This window comes from Leopardus geoffroyi, chromosome A2 (assembly GCF_018350155.1).
Source record: "Leopardus geoffroyi isolate Oge1 chromosome A2, O.geoffroyi_Oge1_pat1.0, whole genome shotgun sequence".
Taxonomy (NCBI): Eukaryota; Metazoa; Chordata; class Mammalia; order Carnivora; family Felidae; genus Leopardus; species Leopardus geoffroyi.
In genome coordinates this window covers 125,711,572-125,725,311 of record NC_059331.1, presented here as the reverse complement: position 1 = coordinate 125,725,311, position 13,740 = coordinate 125,711,572, and the positions used below count along the sequence as shown (strand labels likewise).

General features: G+C 43.2%; 1 protein-coding gene across 1 annotated transcript in view; it reads right to left on the bottom strand.

Annotated features, from left to right (window-relative positions):
- Positions 1-13,740, bottom strand: part of NPSR1 (neuropeptide S receptor 1) — a 154,704-nt gene that overhangs the window by 93,372 nt on the left and 47,592 nt on the right. The gene's annotated exons all lie outside the window — the stretch shown is intronic.

The following is a 13,740-nucleotide window of genomic DNA, read 5'->3' as shown; positions in this document are numbered from 1 at the left end:
CAACGAATGAGAGTTCCCGTTGCTCCCTATCCTCACCGTCACTGGTGTCACTGTTCAGATTTTGGCCATTCTGAAAGGTATACAGTGTAACTCATGGTTGTCTTAATTTGCAATTCCCTAATGACATATGATGTGGGGCATCTTTTCATAGGCTTACTTACTATCTGTGTATCTTCTTTAGTGAGATGTCTGTTCAGGCCTTTTGTCCATTTTAAAAATCAGGTTGTTTTCTTACCGTTGACTTTTAAGAGTTCTTTGTATATTTTGATTAATAGGCCTTTTATCAGATGGGTTTTTTTTTGCAAATATCTTCTCCCAGTCTGTGGCTTGTCTTCTCATTCTCTTGACCACCTTCCTCTTTTTTTTTTTTTTTTTTTTTTTTTAAATAAGCTGGTGACAACATTTAGCTGGCATAATTCAGGAAACCATCTCTCCACTGGACTTTGCCCTCATTACAGGGACTCTACTGTGAGGGTGCTCTGGGTATAACCTAGTTCCACTGCCTATGAGGTGTGCAACCTGGCTAAGCTTCTTAATCTCTGTCCTCAATAGTCTCTGTCAGAGCTGGAGATAAAACCAACACTTACCATTGGGTGGCTGTCAGGATAGAAAGAGCCAACCCCAGCTGAGGATTTGGTGTCCTTGAGTGGACATAGCAGAGTCTTCAAAAGTGTAGTTATGACTGACATGTATGATGACACCCTCTTTTGGCTTTCACATCTTAATTACTAAGTTTTAGTCCCACAAGTGCTTTCTCTTTTTGGGATATGAGTGGTTTCAGGAAATGGTTATGAAAATTATGGCAGTCACCTTGTGGCAGTTGGTACTCTGGGTTTCAGATCCCCCCCTCCCTTTTTATTCCTTTCTAAAATGGGATTTGAATGTATCAGCCATTTGGTAGTTTGATAACACTCACTGTCTATTACCATTAGACATTCTTTCATCCAACCCCATCAACCACAGACATTTGGGGGGTTGTGTTTAATCACTTCTGTCATTTGCATACTACAGTACTGTTTTAGACTTTTCATGTACTATAATGATAATAATAATTACTCCCATTTCTTGATTGCCTACTGTAATCCAGACTCTTGTGCTAAGCACTTTACACATATATTTGTATATATATATATATATACCATCTCATTAATTTTCACCTATGATCATCCCCAGTTAATTGATGGGAAAATTGAGACTTAGGTAGTTAATTGACTTGCCACATTCACCTGGTTGGTGAGATAGAGAGCTGGGATTTGACCCCATGCTCTGTAACTCCCAAGTTCCCAACCACTAGGTGCATACTACCATCAATATCCCACTTAGAGATTCTCGAAAAATTGCTCCAAAACCATCTGCATAAGAATAACTTCGAGGGGGGTGTTAAGGAAAAAAAAAAACAGCTTCCCAGTCCCACCAGACCTGTTGAATCACGCTGTCTGCTTTCTCTCCCTTTCTGAGCATACCTTATTCCTGCAAACATTTTACACTTTATCAGAAGAAAGAAATCTCCCAGCTCCTGGGAGCACAGAACAGATGCCAGGAAGTGAAGCTGTGTGGGCTTATGGGTAGAACTGAATGAGTTTATATCCAACCATGAACAAAGGCTGCCAGACTCTAGGGAAAAACTTATATAATATGCTTTCCTTCTCTGGAGTTCTTGGGTTTATTTTTCTGAGTTGGTTTCTGTGGCAATACGGCCACACTATTTAGAGGTTTTCCTTTATGCTAGCTACACCATTCTTTCCAGGTCTACTTATAGGAGGTGATGAAAAGGAAGTCAACAGTAATTACGTTTTTGGAGAAATCTGCTAATTCAGGTTTGGGGGACTTGGAGGACAAAGGTCAAAGTGAAACTATACTGGGGCTTTCTTGATAATAGCATGTTCTTTAAAATAAAAGCCTAACTCTTCACTGTGGGACATAGGTGGGTTTTGGTTCAACCCAATGGATACATTTTCTCTCTGACATCTATAGAAATTAGATTACCTTCTTCATGTGATTGTCGTAAAGATAAAATGAGATATGTTCACAATAGGGCCTGGCAAACTAACAAATGTTCACATTATTTTATTATGATTATTATCATTATTATCATTATAAACTATATTGTAAGAAATGTTGAGTAGATCAACTGAAGAAGTCTTTTGATAAAGAATTTCAATGATTTGAAACAGCAATTCCAATGACCTATCCGTACTTCAAAAGTCTGCTAAACATAGATAGATAATTGCAGGTCATCTTATTTTGTGCCATTTAGAAGTTAGCACCCTCTTCATTCTGTATATAAAGGATGCTTTGCTCAAATCCTCAGGCTCTTGGAGTCCTCAGGGGGAACCTGTCAGTGTGATGAGTCTTCACATGCTGACAGGCCTCCGATCTGCCGGATGGTATTTTGGAGCAGGTCCTTGGGGAAACGACACCAGTCCCAATGAAGGTCATGGTGATTATTACTGGGCAATGGGACATTGTTCTGCTATTGTAAGTCATCGGGGTCAAATGTGTTGCTATTTCCTAGAAATAGAAACTGTGCTGTGCTTGGCTGATGCAGGATTCCCAGGAGTTCTCCATTCAGGAGTAAATGAGGCGCTCAGCAGAGAATAACCCTGTTCTGCAAAGCGGCTTGGGGCGGCATCGCCTGGGGATTGCTTCAGCCAAGATAGATGGATTCACTCTGACTGAGGGGTTCCTGAGGGAGCAATACTTTCCTCTCCCTTTGAAAATGCTCATCCAGATTTGGTGTGTTTGCAATTTGGCTGGGAAAGGCCACCATGAAACAGGTCAAATAACGGGACCCACATTTCTGGCTGAAATGGTCCTCCCCTCCTCTCCAGAGATCTGGCTGACTCTTCCTTTTTCTTTAAAGCTCCGAGGAGACATGATTTCTTGCTGAACTGTACAGTAATTATCTGTGGCTTCACTCCCATTTCTACCCAATCTCCAGCCTTATCAGTCCCTCGTCATTGGAATCACTCAAGTCTACCTATTTTTGTCCATCTCCCCCGCTACTGTCTGGCTTTGGACGGCTACCATTTCTCATCTGACTTGCTTTAATTACTGTGTTTCTCATCCTGGCCCTCAATCCTGTCTCTACCCTTGAAAATCGAATATGTCACAGCCTTGTTTAAGTCTCTTACATGTAACTTGTTGAAAAACTAGAAAATCCAGAGCAGCCAAAACAAACCAACATTTACCGGAAAATAACAAGCGTGTAAAATCTTTTCCATTCAGATGTAGCAACTATTAACATTTAATTGCAGAGATGTCTAGACTTTATTTTCTATTTATATGCATATGTTAATTTTTTTCCAAAGTAGAATTATACTGTAAATATTGGGTTTTAACTTGCTTTTTTTTTTTTTACATGACAACATATCACACCTTATTCTCCTATAAATGGATTTTATCTGCATTGTTCTATTGTATTTCATTATAGGCTTATATTATTGTTTCTACAGCCAATGACACTGTTGTTTTTCTAATTTTTTTTCACTTTATAATTAACACTGTAAATCACATCTTTGTTTAGAGATCATTACACCTATTCTTAAATAATTTCTTGGGAAATTATAATAGAATTGTTATGTTGAGGGTGTGTACATTTATATATATATATTTTCAGACATATTGTTTGATAGACATTTTCAATTGACAACCATATGTACTAATTATTTATGTTTATTTTAATCATTTCAGGACTTCTATAACATAACTTCTTCAATCTCAGGTCTTCAGTTCTGCTCCAACTCTCCACTGGCTATGGAATTTCAGTTTTTAAGTTTTTAAGTTTTTTAAGTTTATTTTTAAACATTCTATATTATTGCCGTGGTTTCTAAACTACTGCATATCTGCATATGCCATTTTGTTACCTTCACACACAAAAGGTAACCTGGCAGCCTCTGAAGTCCCTGGGCCATGAAATATTCCCTTAAGACTTTATAAGTCTCAGGGCACCTGGGTGGCTCAGTTGGTTGAGCATCGGACTTCAGCTCAGGTCATGATCTTGCACTCCATGAGTTCGAGCTCAGTGTAAGGCTCTGTGATGACAGCTTGGAGCCTGAAACCTGCTTTGGATTCTATGTCTCCCTCTCTCTCTCTCTGCCCTTCCCCTGCTCACACTCTGTCTGTCTCTCTCTCTCTCAAAAACAAATAGATGTTGAAAAAAATGAAAAAAATTTTACAAGTCTTCTCCAAGTGTTCTTATGTTTGCTTTCACAAAGATATCAGAAGTCACTGGAGGTATTGTAAGTAAACAATTTTGTTCTACCTAAAATTTGGAGACCTTCCTTTAACCTTTATAATTGTAGTAGCTACACATAAATATTTGTTGAGTGAATGCACAAAAACGCTTTGCTAAGATGTGACTCGATGGCAGTGGAGGTGAGCCAGCATGTCTTTTCAATTACTGTGTCTAGAAATGACAAGCCCCTAGAACCTGTGCACGCATACATCCCTCTCCCCTTTCTTTAAGCTCAGGGAGACTTTCTTTCATGTCAGTCTTGATTTTGCTTTTCTTCCATTTATTCTTCTTTGTCTTCCAGGAATACTCTTTGCCGTCTTGCCTTCCTACCTCCTTTTACTTTGTTTTGACTTCGTTATCCTTTCCCTTGTCATTCTGGAAAGGTTTCTCACTTTCGTCCTTCTGGCAACTGAGGAGATCTTTTTTTTTTTTTTTTTTTTTTTGGTTGTTGCCTCAGGTGTTGTCTGGGGGTTCCTTCCCCCACCGGGGGTTCTCTCCTATCACCCTGTACCTCTTTACTCACCCTGCTTATGCTACTGCTCCCTCTTAGGCCTCCTGACATCTTTAAATGACACCAAAACATTTCCTTGAAAGATTTTTTTTTCTCTAGTCACTGAGGTACATATTTTCCAGAGATATCTTTTTCTTCTGAGTCTTCCAGATGTTGTTTCCTTTTTCTTGGTATAAAGGATGCTTCTATAGTTCTAAATTATTTGATGACTTCCTTATTTTTTTTTCCAGGAAAACACCAGATTTCTTTTCAGATTTGATGATGAGAAGCAGATATGGCAAATGAATTACTCTTGTCCGTGCATCTGGTGAGCAAATACCCCTTCCCGAAATGCACTGGGAGGCCAGGTCACTGGGCACAGCTCCATGCCAAACCCAAGTTTCTGATGGCTCTTTGTCTAAGGGAAGTCTTCCCTCTCCTTCAGTCACCTGATTCTTTAAGACTCTTGATTAGGTGTACACACCCCCCCCCAACATGCCATACATACACACGCCACACCACACAGATGCCACGTATACACACATGCACACACACATGTGCACACACATGCATGTACACATCACACACTTGTATCACATACACATATGCATACATACAACACACGCACAACTCCTGCATACAAATATACCACACCACACACACACCATGCCACACTAGTATGCACATACACACACCCCACACACAAACCACATACAACTCTCAATGTGGTACTGTTACTAGAGGACTTCTGTAAACTCACATACCTAGCATTTTACTTGTGGGACTGACATCACCTTGTATCGCGAGTCCACTCCTACATCCTGCCCATTTTTCCCCTGGAACTTGTATTCCTTTCCAGAAAGTAGTTAATGGGGGGATGAGTCCATTTCCCTTGCCTCGCAGCCTGGCAGTGTCTAAGGATGAGCTTCTCCTCGTCCAGTGGGTTATCAGGGTCATCAGGCCACAGATGCTCCCTCTTTCTTGCATTTTTTGTCAGTCTGGGTTTTGCAAAATGAATCTAGGTATAGCCTAGAGAGTTCCTTGGCTTGGTGTTTCTCAATGCAACCCCATCTGCCTTATAAGTAGCATCCACCCTCTAATTCTGACATTAGATTGTCTGTCATGGGTGGTGTTCGATAGTAATGGGAGTTTTCATTTTTTCCCATGATTTTTAAGTGAGAAAACGGGACAGGTTGCATGGGGGGTTGTTGAGACAGGCACAATCCTGAACTGGAGGTCCATCTCGATTTTTGGCATAAGAGATTGGAAACAGTCTGTGATTTAGGAACATACTCTGACAGCGGTATGAGAATACGTTTAAAATCCTCATTAATGAATCAGGTAGGAAATATATATTTATTTAGTAAGGTGCCAACTGTATGAAAAATCCCTTTCTTGTTTCTCATATTTCTGAAACTTCTTAACAGTGCATAGAGACAGAATGTCATCATTATCCAGGGACGGCGCGTTATCCTTTTTTTCCTAGGACCACTCTTTTCTAGGTCACCTGCTGCTTCAATATAGCTCTGAACAATCTAGCATGCTAACCATCTGACTCCATTCTCCTCACTAAATCGTGAGAGAGAAAACAGCCTTGCAGCAAATTATGCCAAGCACAGGATGGAATGAAAGGAGAGGAAAAAGCCTCCTTTCCCTTTCTCCCCCGAGAGGGGCAGTCATGGGGCGTTTGCATACCCAGTACATGTGTTCTGAGAGCATTTATCCTGACTCCAGCCCTCTGATAACCAGCCACGTGACTGTCCATTTCCCACTCACTGTATAACCCCCTCCCCCCCAGGCAGTTATTAGGTATCGAGTGCTCATCCACCCTCGCATGGTTATCACATGCCATGGGCTCAGGATAAACTCACAGAGCAAACTCCTTCCTCCACTTCTTTCTGCTCCCTGCTGACCCTAGCCAGCAGGACTGGGAAAAGCACGGGCTTGGAGGTCAGACAACCTTGGATTCAAAGCAGGACTGTGTCATTTTGTGTCTAATGGGCTCCTCGGATTACCATTCTGTACTCTGCAACCCCAGGGTGCGAAAGTAGCCTCTCCCTACGGTGAGACCCTGAGAGCACTGCTGAGCTTTCGAGTGTATGCCTCACTTCGGGGCACGGCCAATTCAGAGCAAGAGTATAAGAAGTTCTGCACCAACAGTACCTCCCCAGGGAGAGTCTCTGGGGTCCCCAGGGGTCACACTTGCGTTCCTTGTCTTCTCGGCTGCTTCTCAAATCCTCTGGCTTTTCATCCTCTCTTACATCTCCCCACTCACCTAAGCTGCTTTCGGAAAGAAATCTGAGAAGTTAATTTCTACTAAGGTATATGTGACTGATAGGTTTTAGTACATGTCTTCTCCCTGGAACTTTTATATTTTAGCCGAATGATTATATCCTAATTTATGGAATGGTAGACATGGGGAAGTGAGTGAGTGATATAATGTTACCGGCAGTGGGAGTTTTCTGGTGTCCAACAAAGCACACCAAGGAGGGAATTGTCTGGCTTCTCTCCCTCTGAGAGCAGCCCTCGCTCCCAGCACAGCCGTTTTAAGGCTCCGCGTAATCTTCTCCTGAACACCCTAGTCTTGGCGTAAAGCACACAAGGAGGGTGGCAAGTCAGAGATTTGGGACATACAGAAAGGAATTAGCGCCCTTAAGCCGTGATGTCCCCATCCCAGAGTGAGGCTCCACAGTGCACTCTGTGTTCCCAGGAACAGCACAGCAGGTGGGGGTAGCGGGAGGACTGGCCTGTCTTAGGCATTTAGAGGGGAAGAAGGGGTAAAGAAAGAGGTAGGGATGCCTGCCCAGTGCTTGGAAGGATCCCCGTTAAATCATGACATCTAACATTTACTTAGGACTCAAGAATCAGACATGGTGCTAAATACGTCTCTGCGTGATTTAATGTAATTCCTGTACTGACCTCGTGAAAAAGGAACTGCTTCAATCTCCCTTTGACAGGTGAGGACATTGGAGCAGAAAGAAATCAAGTAAATATCTTGCAAGATTTCCCCAAAGAAAGCAGGAGAACCAGGGTTTGAACCAGGAGCCCTGTCTCTGGAACCAGCTGTCCATATGTACATTCTCCTCCTTTTCTTACCGAAAGGTTAATAAATGAGTCCCAAACAGCTCGATCCCAGGCACAGTTTGTACCATGTCCTGGTACCTCAATTTTGGAGGCCGCCACGCCATTCCCTCGACTTCCAGGTTGTCTATGCCCCCTTCTTTGCATTTAACCAATGCCACTTCCCTCATTCTGTCACTCACCTCTCTTCTCATGGCGGTACCTCCCTGGGCTGCTTGCACTGACATCCCTCAAGCCGAACACAGAGTTTTCCCATCCAAGTGCTGCCCCCGCCACCTACAAGGGTCCCAGCTTTGAGGTGCTCCTGGAGCTGCAGAGATGGGCCCACCAAGTCTCTGGACTAACAGAATAGTTGAGGCTTATGCAGCCTGCAGCAGGAAACAACCTCCAAATGGAGAGAATTCAGGCTACTCTGGTCTAAAGAACCTGATGCCTCAACACACGGCCTCCACACTCATTACTAATAATGGAGGGGCAGACAGACTTATTCATGGCTTCAGCTGGGAAGTGACACGACCACTTCTGTTCATACTTCATTGGCCTGAACAAACTACATGGCCCCATCCAGAAAGGATGGGCACGAAATGGAACATAGTGAACATACGGCATTACTTCTGCCACAAGTTTAAGATAAGGCCACAAAGAATGTTCTGTAAGGCTGACTGACAATTCCCTGGTGGAGGCTCCAATGATATGAGGGTTTTCTGACTCTCTATGAGGCTTCAGAGTCTGGGTGCCTATGTAATCCCAGGGGTCTGACTGGCTGTCAAAAAGAGGATTTCTTTGGGAGAAATTCCCATTTGCTTAGTCCAAGAGCACCGCTGGCTTGGGACAGAGCTGCCTTTACATTCTTGAGCTTCTTGATTTTACTGAACTAGGTATTCTTTCTCTGCTGTCTTTCAAGCAGCCCAAATTATGAGGCCGTTATATCTCTGCTCTATTCTGAAGCATCAGTCAGGCAGAGGGGAACCTGCCACAAGGCAGGACGTCTGCCCTGAGAGTCAGACTCCTCTCTCTCTCTCTCACATCAGGTGTCCTCAATTAATCTTCCTCCAGAGAGAAGGAGCACAATGGGACTTGTCATTCGTGTTAATCAGAGCACATATCTTCACTGTGAATTGTTCCAGCCTGAGGCTTCTTTTCAGAGATGGCTGCTGCTTGCCTGAGATGGGAGGTTTGTGGTCCTAGTACCATTTCTTACGGACATGCAAGTGGTCTTATTTCCTTCAGAATAATAGCACATCTTCATTCATTTGGCTCCTGGTCTCTATGGCACTCCTTGATGCATAGCTAAAGTCATTGGTAGCCCACCTACCCATCTAGCCCTGATCCCAGCTCTGCTTCTCTCCAGAGGCTGGTCGGAACAACTGACTGGGTCTTGGGTTGAGAACCCTGTGGACCTCCATTTGATCAGCCTTGGAGCTCACATCCCAGCTCTGCTAAGTGGACATCTACCTCTACGTTCACCTTCCAGGGGACCTATCTTCTTTGGGAACTCTGAGCTTCGGTAGGTGGTCTAATGCACAGAGGTCCTATGAGGCAATTTTTAGGGTTACTTCTGGAGGGCACCAGAGTTGTTGTCTTATTCCGAACCCGTGTTTCTATTTGGCTTTATGCAGAGATTCCTATAGCCTTAGCCAAGTCCTGGCACATTGGCCAATTCTAGCGGTTTCCAAAGATGCTCCCCTCCAAGCCCCCCAAGCCATGTTTCATGTTGAAATGCCCCCCTCCTCTTGAATCCTGGCTGGGCTGTGACTCATGCTTGATCAATGGAAAGTGGCAGAAGTGATACTTTGTAACTTCTCAGCCTGAGCCAAGTGAATCCTGGCAGCTTCTAGTAGGTGCTCCTGGGAACCCTGCTGCCCACCTTCAAGAAAGCTCTAGAAAGGTCGTGTGAGAAGGAGCCGGGGAACCTTCCTGAAAGATCTTGTTCATTTCCCAGTGGCCAGCCAGCATCAGCATGCCAGCCATGCCATTTAAACCATTTCCACTTGAGTCCCAGACATTGTAGAGCAAAGACAAACTACCTCACTGTGTCCCGCTTGATTTCCTGACCCCCAGAAACATGAGGGGCAATAAACTGATGTTTAACCCACTAGCACTTGGGGTTGTGCGTGACACAGTAACCAATGACCAGAAAAGGGGACACTTGTTTGTGGGAATGATGTTCCCTGGAGGTGTCCGGTGGACATTTTGCCTGGTACGTGGGACACAGTGGGTTTGAGATCCTGTTTCTTGAGGGTATTCCTGTATCCAGAGGGGCCTGGGACAAAGCCTGGGACAGATGGTTGGCTTCCCAGCCAGCAGAGCAATTTTCCATTTCCTAATCATGGATGGTGCAGTGTCTCCCCAGCTCCAGGCTTTATTCAGGGAGTTCAGATCTGTGCTTTTGCCCTGGAGCCTTGACCTCCCCACAGAGATGTGAAAACCCACCTCTTGAACATGGCATCTGGATCCTCACTGTTCTGCAAGGCTTCAGCTCCCAGAGCTTTCTGGCCCGAGCACTTGCCCTTCATCTCTGGCACCTGGAGATTTTTTCTTACTGCCTTTGAGCTAAATCATTAATTGTCTTAATATATGTTTTTTCTTCTAGACGTTGTAATTTGGAGATGGGACAAGGATGGGCTACATAAGAGAAATCCCAGAGGCGGCTCCGTCTGACATTTTAACCTAATTTTCTTATCTTCTCTCTCAAATATTTTTGGGCATGCCCCCCCTATCATGAGACTGTGCTAGCAAAACCACAAACGTGTTCTTACAAAAGATGAAAAATCATTCAGAGAAAAAAAAAAAAGAAATGATGTCCTAGATTTTTAAAGTCACAGTTGTACTCTATTGTCCCACCAGGGTAGGTCTGACAGTTGAGACTCTGTTTGCTTTGGGGACCAGCGATGGTAACTACCAATCAGGGAGGTCTCCTTCCTGCCCAGTCTGTGCTTTGTAACAACCACCCAAGAGCTGTGTCCTTAAAATCACGCCCACTCGCAATCCATTTCCCCTGCAGACAACAGCTAATGGGGCCAGGCTGCTCACATGCATCTCCTAGATAATGTAGAGGGTTTTTTTCCCCCCATTTAGATTTTAATAAAACTAGCAGATGGGAATTCAAGCTGTAACATTCAGCAAGAGAATTAATATACTGAAATGTGACCCTTTGACAGATACTCAAATGAGTATAAGGCTATCAGGGCAAGTGAACGGAGAAAAAAATCATTATAGAAGGAAGGAAACTGGAAACAGAACTGAGATGATTACATAGTCCTTTGAGAAATGAATAAAGGACTCTCTCAGAAGTAATTAAGTCACCTTGTATCCACAGGCTGTATTTTGGCTTATACACTTAACACACATTTCTGTTTAAGTTGCTCCCCTGTTCAAAGCCTCCGGTGATGCCCCAGTGCCCTGATTTCTTACCCTCCAGCTCCTGTCCCAACCCACCCCTAGCACATTAACTTTAGGTACACTTTTGAGTCACTGGGGACCTTTATAAATTGTGGAGGCCTTTCGCATACACAAAAATAGATCAAACATAACTGACATGCGTGTTAATCATCTCATTGTATATTTACTTTTACACCCACCAGAAAGCTTCGGTGATGGATTTGAATTTTGAAAAGATCGCTCTGGCTACAATGTGAAGAAAGGACATAAAGCAAAACAATGACAAAAGAAAACATGGCAAGTAATGTAAATGGAAACGTAGAACGGGGAAATCAGGGCCTTTCAGATGGGTATCTGTGGCTTCAGACAATTAGTTAAATTAATATTACTTAAATATATGCCATATGTTAGAACTTTGCTGGGTACCCAGTGCAAGAGGAAAGAGATTGTATAAAAACAAAATGAAACAAAACATAGTCCTTGATCTCCAGTGATTAACAACACAGTGGGAGAGATAATATAAACAAGCAGCTATAATACAAGGCATATTGTGAAACCTGAAATAGCATTCAAATCGATTATGAGGGGGAAACAGATCAGATCACGTGGTGGATTTTTGTGGAGTAATTCATGAGGAGAATATCGTTGCCTGGGTCCCACCCTAGCGATGCTGATTTAATTGGTCAGAGTAGGCCAAGACATCGGTGCTTTTGCAAAGTCCCTGTTGAGTAAAATGTTCAGCCAGTGTCGAGAGGAGTGCTCTATGGTCTTATCCACCAGGCAGCTGTAGGGCAATGAAAATGATGCTCTTCAAAGAAACCTGGGCCAGGTTTCAGATCTCCTGAGCAAAGACAGCAGAGAACAAAAGCTAACATTGCTTGAGCAGGTTTTGTGCTAGGCATTTCAAGAGTATTGTCTTAGTATTTCTCCCTGGCTGCACATTAATATCATCCGGGGAACTTTGAAAAAAATACTCATATCTCAATTTGGCCTCAAGTCAGTTGAATCAGAATCTGTGGTGTGGGGCCTGTACATTAATGTTTTGGTTTTTTGTTGTTTTTTTTTTTTAAGTGCTCTTGGACTTGACTCCTCTCTGCAGGATGACTGGAAACTACTAGCGTTGGATGCTATGAAGTATCTCTAGTGCTTATATTTACAAACCCCCTCCCTCCTTTATGGAGTCCCTGTTTTCTAGCCAAGCAAGCCTATTGGCCATATTCTGAGAACACCACACGCCTCCTGCTCTCCTATTTTCTAGGCCAGAATAACTCCTGGCTTATTTCTTTGGGAAATCTACCTATCATTTAAGATCCATCTCTCCCTGAAAAGCCTTTCTGATTTCTCTTACGAGAATATAATTTCACCTTCTTTGAAAATGTCTTAGCTCTTGCTTTTATGTAATTTTTTCCATGACATTTTCCTCTGCTTTGTGTCATTTCAATTAATAACTTCGATATCTCCCTGTTATACGTAAGTCCCCCAGTGAAAGACTATTTCCCACTAATGCCACTCTTCTCTGCCGGCTCTAGCAGAGGGCCTTATGCACAGTAGATCCCAAATTAGCATTTCTCCCACTGAATCGGGCCACAGATCAAGAATAGCCTCTCAAAAATCTAATATCAGGCCAAGCAGAAAGGCCTTTCTCTTATTAGCTAAAGGAATCTTATTGGCTCAAGCTTCTGATTATTCATGGCCTTTGAGACTCCAATATAGGAAGTTCAGAAGGCTGTTTAGTCACTAATAGTAGAATTCAGAAATAGGCAATTCACAGACACTGGATATCTTTCTCTCCTTTCTCTGCTTTATCTCCTCTCTCCCAAGGGAGGTCATTGTATATTTAGTCTCAGGGTCTTGAGGCGAGTGCCAAAACAGGTGGGACTAGTCCTTCCCCCCATAGACCTATCAAACTTGTCAGGTTTGAGCAGAAAGTAGCTTTCCTAGGAATTCCAAGTAGAAAGGGTCTTGGATACAGGGAACTACAGACATAAGAGGGTTCCGGGAAGCTTGATCTTAGCTCCCTGTAACACTACAACAGGTGGTCTACAGGAGCTCACCCGGAGTCTCTGAAGACTTCATGAATTGTTGTAAGCACCAATAAATCAGGAAATTTCCAAGACCTAGCTTACAAGGCACTGATGATAATCTCATGTTTGCCATCTGCTCATGACTCGCCACCAGTGAATAATGACCTCTCCTTTGTTTTTATCTTTCACATCTCCTGTGTGTGCTCCTCAGTGGCAGGATCTGACCGGGCAGCAAACAGGAAAAACAATTCTGGGAAATGTAGGCTTCTCCCCTGTGACTCAACGGAGAATCTAGAGAGGGGGCAGTGGTGATGAGGAATTAACAAGAGATGATCTGGACAAACTCAAGGTAACTCAAGACAAACTCATTCGGGGGAAGACAGAGAGGGGAAAATGAAGAGATAAGAAAAATTTAAATGGAAAAAAGAAAGGAAGCCCAAGAAAATGTTTCTCCTGAAAAGACCGTATTCAACAAGCAGAAAGGTGTCTCTGAGGAGGCCTCTGCTTGTTCCCAGGAGGTTTACAGA